Source organism: Equus przewalskii, chromosome 2 (assembly GCF_037783145.1).
Source record: "Equus przewalskii isolate Varuska chromosome 2, EquPr2, whole genome shotgun sequence".
Taxonomy (NCBI): domain Eukaryota; kingdom Metazoa; phylum Chordata; class Mammalia; order Perissodactyla; family Equidae; genus Equus; species Equus przewalskii.
In genome coordinates, this window is record NC_091832.1 from 15796442 (window position 1) to 15807473 (window position 11032).

An 11032-nucleotide genomic window follows, 5' to 3' on the forward strand; every position below is an offset into this window, starting at 1 on the left:
AACAAGATAGAATAATGGGATAACTTTTCCCAAAGAACTGAACCTGTTTTTTTCTAGCTTATATATCCAGTTAAATTAACTCAACTCCTACAAAACTAGACTTTCACAGTTGTATATGCCATAGCAAAGAAATCTACTATATAATACAGAGAAGCAGCTTTAGAAATAAGCAAACCATTACTGGAAAGTAGAGCTCTAAAAATTAAAAACCATTCTCATCATACAAACCAAGAGGGAAATAGAAGCATGGATAAGAAAAGGTACAGACATAGATCTGAATTGGGCTGGCATTTTTATTGAGCATCTGCTGTGTTTTAGGAGCTTTGCTAAGAACTTTCACATATATTATCTCATTTAAGTTAGAAGTGTCTAGTAATATGAAACCTGCAATAGATCTGACTGTAAAAGTCTTTGCATTTACACAGAACTGACGAAGAATGGGTCACAGCCTCCCAACCTGTGCGCACGCAGCACTAATTTATGTGCACACACATATATCCTGGGCTTCGCAAGAGAAAGCTTCAAAACTCAACTGGTTTCCAGTATGCTAGAAAACCCCCTCATGTACAAAGCAAGCGGCAGAAATAAGAAAGCAGCAGGACACTGCAGCGTGAGAGCAAACAAGGACCTCACTGACGGCGGCCTTCGGAACCATTATTTTAGCAGGATCACGAAACAGTGGCTTATAGTGAGCTCTGAAAGTTATCAGAAAGGAATCGACAACATAAAGAAATAAAGTAGGTAGACAATACATTAAGCGCTTCATATTATCTTGGTGTGTTATGAGGAAGATGTGTCATCTGAAATATGATCTGGCTTATCTCAGTCACTCCCCAGGTGTTTCCACCCTACCCCCAGCATTTCCTCATAAGGAAGTTACTTTTATTCTTAATGAGGAGACGCTGTGGCCACTCCTCCTTCCCTCTTAAAGTGCTTTGTTACAATGCCCAAAGAAATCTCACCTCCGCCTCATTAAAATCACAGTCATTATGTCGCCACTTTCTCTTTCTACCAAGTGCTATTTTGAGGTCATTTAATCCAATTCAACCTTTACTGAACTGTTGGGATGAGTCAGACACACTATTAAGCAGGAATACAACGACGAACCAGGTGGTCTCTGCCTACCCGGAACTAAAGTCTCCTTATGAAGAAAGACAGACACAACTTTAACATCCATTCATTCACTCAACACACATTTCCTGTTTCATGCATTCATCCAGCAAATATTTATTTAGCACCCACTTTGGCCAAGCCCAGTGTTAATTTGGGTTTCCCCAGAAGCACCCTCCAGAGACAAGAACTTAAGTGCAAGAGGTGTATGAGGGCAGTAACTTCAGGAAACACTGGTGGGGAGTAGAGAAGGGAATGTGGCAAAAAGAGGGTGAGTGACCACCCTGGGCAGCTCCAGGAAATGCGTTAGTGCCCACGCCTCAGTTATTCCACCTGAGGGGCGACAGAGCTGGCGATTTATCATTTTTATACATCAACTCAGTCTTTGTGCGAGGGCTGCTCCAGGAGCAGGATATTAATTCCTTGGCCTTTCTGGTTTCCAGGCACGTGTGGGCAGTGGGCTCCTGCGACCAGAGGAAGTCCTTAGACAGAGATTCGGGGGCTGGTGGTTAGAAATGGGGCCCTGGTGCCATCAAACGGTAAGGGCAAAAGGGACATAAGAGGGCCACTGACAGCTAAGGAACAGGCACCGTCTTAGGGCTGGGCATGGGGGTGAGGATGTGAGTGAAACAAGCAATATGCCTGGAATTTAAGAAGAAGGACAACATCCAACTGTGATTAATGCTGTAAATGCTTCGGGCAGAGTGGCTGGGTATTAAGAAGAGTTATCAGTCTGGTTGGGCAGGAGGTGGGCAGAGGAGGCGACTGATTACAACACAAGGAGAGAGGTGCTCAAGCCGGTAGATACAACAGGGCACAGAGACAGCAAAGGAAGAGGGAGCAGGGAGGTGATTATATCTGAGGGAGAATCAAGGAGAATTTCAGAAGAGAGATGTTGACTAATAGTGCCTCTGGGTTCAGAAGAAATGTGTAAAACTAATAAATGCATAATGTCTACCTCTTGGAAACAAACTGATGGGAAAGACACAGTATCTTATAAGCACTGAGTTCAGGGATATCTCAGGAATAACGTAAATATTTGCCACGACATTTCAAGGAGTTGAGCCCTCATGAGATGAAAGGCAACTCTGAAGAGTGACAAAGTACTGGCCTCCAACTCAGAGACTTGATTGAATTCCTTGCCGTCATTTAACAGCTTGGCAAGATACAATAATCTCTCTGGGTCTCAGTTTCCTCATCTGTAAAATGGAAGGGTCCCAGAATTGGAAACTTTCCTCCCTCGTCCGCCCTACCTCACCAACACGATCTTTCCTGCAACCATGAAGACAAATCTCATCAAGTCCTTTCTCCCTTTCCTATCAGTCACCCAGGACTCCAGTGTCAAGGTCACGTCATTTCCCTGGACTCTAAACCCAACAGGGCCCTGACAATGCCTTTTCTAATCCCACCTTCCCATTTCTATCTCCACTGTGCCGTCGGGGGCTCAATCAACGGGCGGCAAGTCCTCCATCCTCAACCTTTTCAGTGAGCATTGCCTTCCCCTTCTTTCTCTGAGTCTACCTGAACCCCGGCTCTCGCAACAAGATGGCTCCCCCAGCCCTCCCAAGCTGTGACTGTTTTCCCTCCCTCACACCTTGGATTACTGGGTCTAGAGGTAGAAGAGATGTGCTCCCTGCTCCTCATTGCGGCTTCCAGACCATTCTCCTTCTCTCCCCCCTAAAACACCAGGTTGACTTTCATCAGACTACACATCACCCCACTTGTGCAAGTCATCTACAGACCCCGGTCACCCCCCATTCTGTCTTTGAAGCTTTAGCTCCTGACTCACTGACTCTGCCACGCTGTCAGAGATATTGGTGATTTCAATATTCCTATGGCGAATTCTTCCAATTCCCAGGCCCCTCAGTTTCTTGAGCTCCTTTCCTCCAAGGATCTTGTCCCCCACCCCACCTCAGCCACCACTCCTGGTTACATTCTAGACTTTATGCGATCATCCTAATTCCAATCTCCAACCACTGTCTCCTGTCTTTCCAGCTTGCTCTCTCTAGACCCCAACTCCAGGCACACTTGGACCCCACCAGGAACTACCATGTATGGATCCCCTATCTTTTCACTGTCTCTCACCCTCTTCATCCCCTCACTTCCCCTCTTACCCTATTTAAGTTCCATAGTCAAGCACCATAGCATATACCCTCAAATCCTTGCACTCGTTTCTTTTTTGGCTAAACCACAACACTGGTTAGACCGATGCAACTCTCTGCCTGCTTCATGTGCCCTCCTGTGCAATGGAAAATGTCTGGAGGAAAAATACACACACCTGCTGATTGGTCTCAAGAGCATCCTTAATGCTGCTTGACAGGCCTTACAGCTCCCTCTTCCACTCACTCTCCCTAAACCCTAGACAACTATCCACACTTTCTTTTCTTGCCTCAAACCTTCACTACTTCCTCCCTCCTTCTCATTCTCTCTCTTCCTAGTTCAATGAGAAAAACTGAAGCAATCAAAGGACTTCTCTATAAACTCCCAGGATCACATCCACCCGCCCACCTGCACCTGCATGATATAGGTTATCTTATAACAGCTCAAGTGTCCTTGCTCTCAGCTTAGGCCAACTCCTCGAGATATGCAATCGATCCCAACGCCTCTCACTGAAGGTGCTGCTACAGCAATTCACCTCTCTCCCCTCCATCATCAGTTGTTCCTCTCCCTGTTGGATCGTTCACACCAGCATACAACATGCCATTATGTCTCCTTTCTTTAAGAAAAGCCTCTCACACCTGTCTCCCCTTTGAGCAGTGTCTTAGTCATCTCAGGCTGCTGTAACAAAATACCATAGACAGGGCAGCTTAAACAACACACATTTATTCCTCAGAGTTCTGGATACTGGAAGTCTGATATCAGGGTGCATGACTGGAGTCTGGTGAGGACTCTGTTCCTGGCTTGCGGACAACTGCTTTCCTACTGTATCCTCACAGGGCAGAGTTCTCGGATCTCTTCTTCTGATCAAGTTCTCGGATCTCTTCTTCTAAGGGCACTGATCCCATCAGGAGCCCCCACCCTCATGACCTCATCTAAACCTAGTTACTTTCCAAAGGCCCCATCTCCAAACACCCTAACATTGGGGATTAAGGCTTCAACAGATGAATTTGAAGGGGACATAATTCAGTCCATAGCAAGCTATCAACCCACTTTCACCTTCCCTTTATAACAAAACTCCTAAGACAGCGTGCATATTCACTGTTTCCATCACTTCACTGAAACTGGGTCACTAATGCTAAATCCACATTGCTAAACCCAATGGTCAATTCTCATTCCTCATCTCACTTGATGTACCAGCCACATGTGACACAGTCTGATCACGTCTTCTTTTTTTTTTTCTGGCAGTAGTGCTCTTTTATTTAGAGAATAGAATAGCATGGGGACAGGACCCATGGGCAGTCAGAACTTCTGCTGCTGCCGGCATGGGGACAGGACCCATGGGCAGTCAGGGTGCTGCGTGGGGACAGGACCCACGGGCAGTCAGAGATGCTGCTGGCATGGGGAGCTGCTGCTGCCGCCGCTGGCATGGGGACAGGACCCATGGGCAGGCAGAGCTGCTGTCGGCATGTTGCTGATCACGTCTTCTTGAAATACTTTCTCCACTTGGCTTCCAGGACACCACACTCACCTGGGTTTCTTCATTTCTTTTACTTCGGATTCTTTGCTGGTTCCTCTTCTTCTCCCGGACCACTGAACACTGGAGTGCCCCAGAGCTCAGTCCTTGGACGTCTTCTCTCTCCAATCTATGGTCACTCCCTTGATAGGTGTATGGAGATGCTCCCACATTTGATATCTTCAAGGCTTTCCCCTGAATCCCAAACCATATGATAAACGGCCTATTTGACATTTCCACCTGGAGGTTTAATGGCCGTATCAGACTGAGTCCTGATCCTCACCAACTCCTCTCACATCTTCTCCATATGAGTAAATGGCAAACTTTATTCTTTGGGTCGCTCCTCCTTGACTAGTCTTTCCTGCACATCCAACTTCTGATCCACTAGGCAAACCCTGACAACTTTGTCTTCAAAATATATCCAAAATTCCATCACTTTCCCCCTCCTCCCTTGACATCATTCTAGTCCAACAATCATCACCTCTCACCTGAATTGTAGCAATAACCTCCTAACTGATTCCCCCGCCTCTGCCCTTGCTGCCATCAGTCTACTCTCAACACTAGTCACAATGACCCTGTGAACATAAGGCGGGTCACGTCACTCCTCTGCTCAAAACCCTTCACTGGATTCCCAGCTCATCCAGAGTAAAAGTCAAAGTCTTTCTGTGACCTGCAAGGCCCTACAAATCTCCTCTCTCCCTGCCCCTACCTCTCTGACTTCCTCTCCTAATGCTCACCCGTTTGCTCACTCTACTCTGGCCACACTGGTCCCCTTGCTCTTCCCTCTTGCCTAAACTACTCTACTCTACAAATGGCTTGCTTCCTCACCTCCCTCAAGTCTTTACTTGAACATCACCTTCTGGGTGAGGACCACCCCAGCCAACCTATTTAAAATTGCAATCCCCTGCCCCACCTCCAGAAACATGCTAGCCCCCTTCCCTGCTTTTTTTCTCCTTAGCCCTTTTCACTAACATACTACATATTTTACTCATCTTGTTTGTATTCTGCCTCCCCCACCTAGAATGTAACCTCAAGAGGCAGGGATTTCTGCCTGTTTTGTTCTGGTGTCTAGAGCAATATCTTACACATAGTAGGCAGTCAACAGATATCTGTTGATCAAACGAATGAATGAATGAATGAAATCATAATAGTGAGAGAGGAGCCTGTTCTTACTCTCCATTGTATCTCCGGTCCCTAGCACAGTGCCTGGCACAGAGTGGGCACTCAATTAATATTTGTTGAGTGAGAGAAATGAACAAGCAGGATTATTGTGAAGATTAAGACACATAAAAGATATTAAAGTATTAATAATAGTTTCAAGAATGAAGAACCATTAATGCTGTTAGTTCCTCAATGCAAAGTAACTTAAATTTTATCACTTTCTCATAGTAGAATCTTGAGTTACTTTTTAATAGTGAAGGATCAAATAGACTGAGAATTTCGGATCATGTTACAGGTCTGCATTAAAACAATACAAACCCCTAACAAGGTGAAGTCTCTCAGGGAAGTGGGTAACGCGGCCAGGCAAGGGGCTGGAGCGAGGGAAGGCTGGCACTGACGGGCCTGGATGCCAGTGGACTCCCTGCTAGTAAGGAGAGTGACAAGGAGGTGTGGATGGATGGGGGTGACATGGACCCCTCTGAGAATGGCTGTACCCCCTTCCACCAGGCAAGCCTAACAAATTTGGAGGAAGGGCTATGGAAGCAGCAACAGGTGGCACAGAAATCAATGAGTAGGGCTTTAAGATTCACTAGGGATTCCAGTCTACTGCTTCTAGAACTCTTTCCTTCATGGTACAGGAGTCTGTAAAAACTTCTGTTAGAAACAGAAACTAAACATCCAACCCATCCTCAGTCCTTGAGGTCGGCCCTGCGGATGACAAGGTGGCAGACACAGGCCTTTAGCAGGGACTGACTGAGGTTAAAGATCAGCCCCTGTGCACAAAGACTTAGCGTGGCACTCTTTCCCGCCGCGTCTCCTTGCACGGTAACGGGAGGCCACGCCTTCTCCACGAGGCCTCTATTGTCTTTGGGAAGGCTGTGATAAGACCACTTCCTCACACAAATTTACTTCGGACCTCCCCCACCCAAACATTTAAATCTCACTCACCTGACTACTACAAAGACCCAAGTAACAGTATCCCAGAACACTTTAGAGAACCTGACCTAGAAATTGCCGTGTGGCCACCAAGGTTTCAGCTCTGAAAGGAAGGAAAGGAATGCTGAATCACTCTGCTCCTGAGACAAACTGTAACGAACCCTCATTTCCAGGTCAGATTTATTTGTTCTGTCTTGGTATCTGTCCCTGAGTTTCCAACAGTCAATTGTAGAGACCAGTGGGTGGCCAAAGATCTTAACTCGCACTAGTGACTCTGTCCTCCTCTAACAGCTTCTCACAAAAACATTTACACATCCAATCTTGAGTTCTCAAACACAGAAGCTAATTATAGGAAAAATCTCATACACTCCAAATTAGCCTTTAAGGCACTTCACTCAGTCAACTAACAAACATTAAGGGAAGGCATACTGTGTGCCATTTATGGAAGACACACTTGAGGAATCTCATGTCATTTAGGGAGAGAGGGGAGATAAACCTTGTAAATAGATAAATCACCATGAAATATGATGAATGCTATTTCAAAAGGTATGTGCAATGTTATTGGCAGCTGATGGAAGAGACAGACTGCTTGGGGCAGGGTAGGGGTTCAAGGAAGACTTCACAGAGCTGAGTGACTTGAGCCGGCTTGGAAGGATGAATAAAAGTTACCATGTGGGAGGGAGCTGGACCAGATGGGCATCTCAGGCAGAGGGAATTTCAGTGCAAGGGGCACAGCGGTCGGTGTAGGCTGACGCATGGGGTGGAGTGGAAGAGAGGAATCAGAAAGGGCTGAGACCAGAGTCTGAGTATTGGTCCTAACTCCCACCTGGTACTATGTGCCCAGACACCCTTACTGAGGTTTACGAGTTAAATGTAAAAAGAACCTAGACCTATGCCCGGCACACAATAAACACTATAGATATTTTGCTATGACTATTATTATGGCATTTTGGTGCCACCAAATGCACCACCACCTTATCTCCACGGTTGAAAGTAATTAATAAATATTTGTTAAGTGAATGAAGAACTTGAGGTTTCTAGAAAGGAGATGGAGATGGATATGATTCTCATAATGCTATACTCAGCAGAAAGCGACGGGAAGGTGTTTCCTCCAGAAGTGCTTCAGTCACCTGAAGGTCATTCCACTCTTCCTAGTAGTCCCCGACTCAAATCTACGCTGGTTAGGGTAGGTCACTGGGTTAAAAGTAATAACCACAAAACCTTGTATTTGCACAGCATTTTCAGCTTACATGTATTGTCTTATTTAAAATAACGGTAATCTGCAAATCCAAAACTTTTCATCTCTTATCTGAATCCTATTTCCAGGTATAACCTGAAATTCTTATCTCTGGATTTGGGCTCCACAGAGGGACACACAGGAATAAATCTGAGCAACTTTCCGAGGCACTGTCGATCCCCATCCCAAAGTGACTCCATCAACTCCTACACTAATCTCAGGAAGGAATGGAAAGGAATGAAGGTATGAAGCCTTTGTAACTGTGGTACCTTAACTTCCTAAACTGTAAAATTAATTGCAAAGTCTCTGTCTATCCTCAATTTGATTTAATTCAGTTCAATTCCACATCTACTGAGAAGGGACCTATGCGTTGCAGGTGTCCTAAAGCATACTTATTCCATATCACTGAGCTGGGACTTAGGAGACCAGGGTTTTTGGGTTTTTTCTCCCCAAAGCCCCAGTACATAGTTGTATACCCTAGTTGTATGTACTTCTAGCTCTACTATGTGGGACGCCACCACAGCATGGCTTAATGAGCGGTGTGTAGGTCGATGCCCAGGATCCAAACTGGCAAACCCTGGGCCTCCAAAGTGGAGTGCGCAAACTTAACCACTACACCACTGGCTGGCCCAGAGATTAGGTTTTTACCTGTGGGTTTGCTGCTAACTACCTGAATGGCATTGAGTAAGTCACTTTACCTCTTTAAGCATCAGGTTCATTTGTAAAATGAAGGGGTTAGAATGGATGACCTCAAGGTCCTTTCCAGTTCTCACATTCAATAATTCTCAAATGGGAAATAGCATCGATATCATTGTAATTATCTATTTCTGTATTTCAAAGCCAAGAAATTCTAGAGTTTTTTTCAGAGAAATACTTTGGCTCAGCAAATTGCCAAGGGTTTTCTACAGTTTGACTATAGAAGAAACTGGGGAATCGAGTGCACATCTTTATTCATCCAAAAATATTTACTGAGTGCCTACTATGTGCAAGGCACTATTCTAGGTACTATTCAGCGCCAAAAAAAGCAAATGAGCTCCCTTTTCTCACAGAACTCACTTCATTGTGCTTTAATTAATCCACTCCCACAACAGATAAATCTTTTGCCTGCTTTGGACTGCAGAAATAGTGACCTAATAGGTCTGTTTGATGTGTTGTGGTTTGTGTGTGGCTATCTCTGAATTAGCAAATAATTAAAATGGCATCAAAAAAATACCTGTCTGCAGTTTCTCCATTGACCAGACAAAAATAACTATGTAGATTTTCTTGTAGTTTAAAAAAAAGTAACTCCTGGTTTGTGAATAGATTGAGATACATTCACACACGAATTCCAGTAAAATGTTAAGACACTAAACAAAGGGGTTTAAATGTTTCCTGCAGCACCAGGATTTGATTTTCTTTTTTTCTAGGACTGATTCTTTAAAATGGGGTTTTAGATACATAAGAGAGAGCACTTCCCTACTCTTTCACAGAATGCGTGATGGATCTACAGCAGGGACACGATGTGGAATGTTGGTTACTGTATCTCAAAACAGGCATCTTTACAAGCTGTAAAATAAATGAATAAAATGAAGAGGAAACCGACTCTGGGGGTGGAAGATGGACGCACTAGATCTAGACCAGCAAAATAGAACAGATTATCCCATTTAAGTACGGCACTGACGCACAGAATTTTAGAGCTGGACGAGGTCCTTAGTTTTATCTACTGGAAACCTGAGATTCAAAGATGTAGAGTGACGTGCCCAGGGCAAAGCCAAGATACTTGTTAGTAGCGCAGCTAGAATGAGCATCCAGGTCTGCAGATTCCCTGTTCAGGAATCTAGCTCTACGGTAACTTACAGTGAGAGTTTTAGCAAGTCAAGGAGAGAGACAGGGTACCCTTCACGGCTGACAGACACTGTTTTAGACTAAATGTAAGACACTAATATTTGTAGTATATTTCACCAACAGGCTATACAATCTGCTATTACTTATGAAGGGTGTAGATAAATTTACGGATAAAACATCGATAGCAGATTCCACTTAGAAACAGGAGATAATTCAAAATCTCATGAGTGAGTAGCCTGTTCAGAATTTGGAATCCCTTTCCCCCTGCCAAAGGAAACTAACAAATTATGAGCTTATTTAACCAGGCATGGGTGAAATAATACGAAAGGGTATCCCAAGAAGCACCCTCATCTGGGCTCAACGACCCCCAAGTCCTAGATCCCCCTGAAGTGGCTGGATACCTCCAGTGGAGCCTGGACTCAAACAGCAAGCCAGGGGAGGCTCCTAAACTGCAGATCCCTAAATCAGAGACTACTAGTATAAAGGATAATTGAGAACATCTAGCAACATATTTAACCTTTGACGTCAGGATCACAGACGATAACCATGTCTTACCCAAGAAAGTCTCTTGGACACAGCAGTGGTGAAAGCAGTGAGGCCAGAATGGTCTGCACCTGAAATCGTGGCTTTTCTGGAATCAGAATTCAACACTTTCAGGGAGGTGGAAGAGGGTCAGAAAACCCAGCAAAGGTCGCTACTCTCCCACTTTACACTCAAGAGGTGACTCCAAGTTTTCTTAGGTTTCTCCCCATAAGCAGGTTCCTAGTTTGGGAAATAATATTCTATGTACTGCGTTACTGATGCTCACATACTCCTGGAAAAACTTTTAAAAACATTCATCTAAATGGCAATTTTGAAAATTTAGTGTGGGTTTCCGCAGTGTAAACGGACAGGGTATCGATGCAAGCAGAATTTGCAAATTTGGGCTTAGCAAATTGATTTTTCTCGGACCTCCAGGCGGCTTCAGATGAATTGGAGTTCCTCCCAAAACAAAGTCCCCTAAGTAAATTAAACCCCGTCCTCAAATCTTGGCCCCAGGGCAGATCAAAGGAGGCTCTCAAGGTTAGAGGCGTTCTCCAACCTAAGCAGGTCTCGCGGGGAGAGTGGCTGCTTTGGGGGCCGAAGAGGACTTGGCTGGGGAGGCCCAGGTG

At 45.0% G+C, this 11032-nt stretch overlaps 1 protein-coding gene across 2 annotated transcripts in view; it reads right to left on the bottom strand.

The window, feature by feature from the left end:
• RIMKLA (ribosomal modification protein rimK like family member A) overlaps positions 1-11032 on the bottom strand; it is a 29005-nt gene that overhangs the window by 17736 nt on the left and 237 nt on the right. The gene's annotated exons all lie outside the window — the stretch shown is intronic.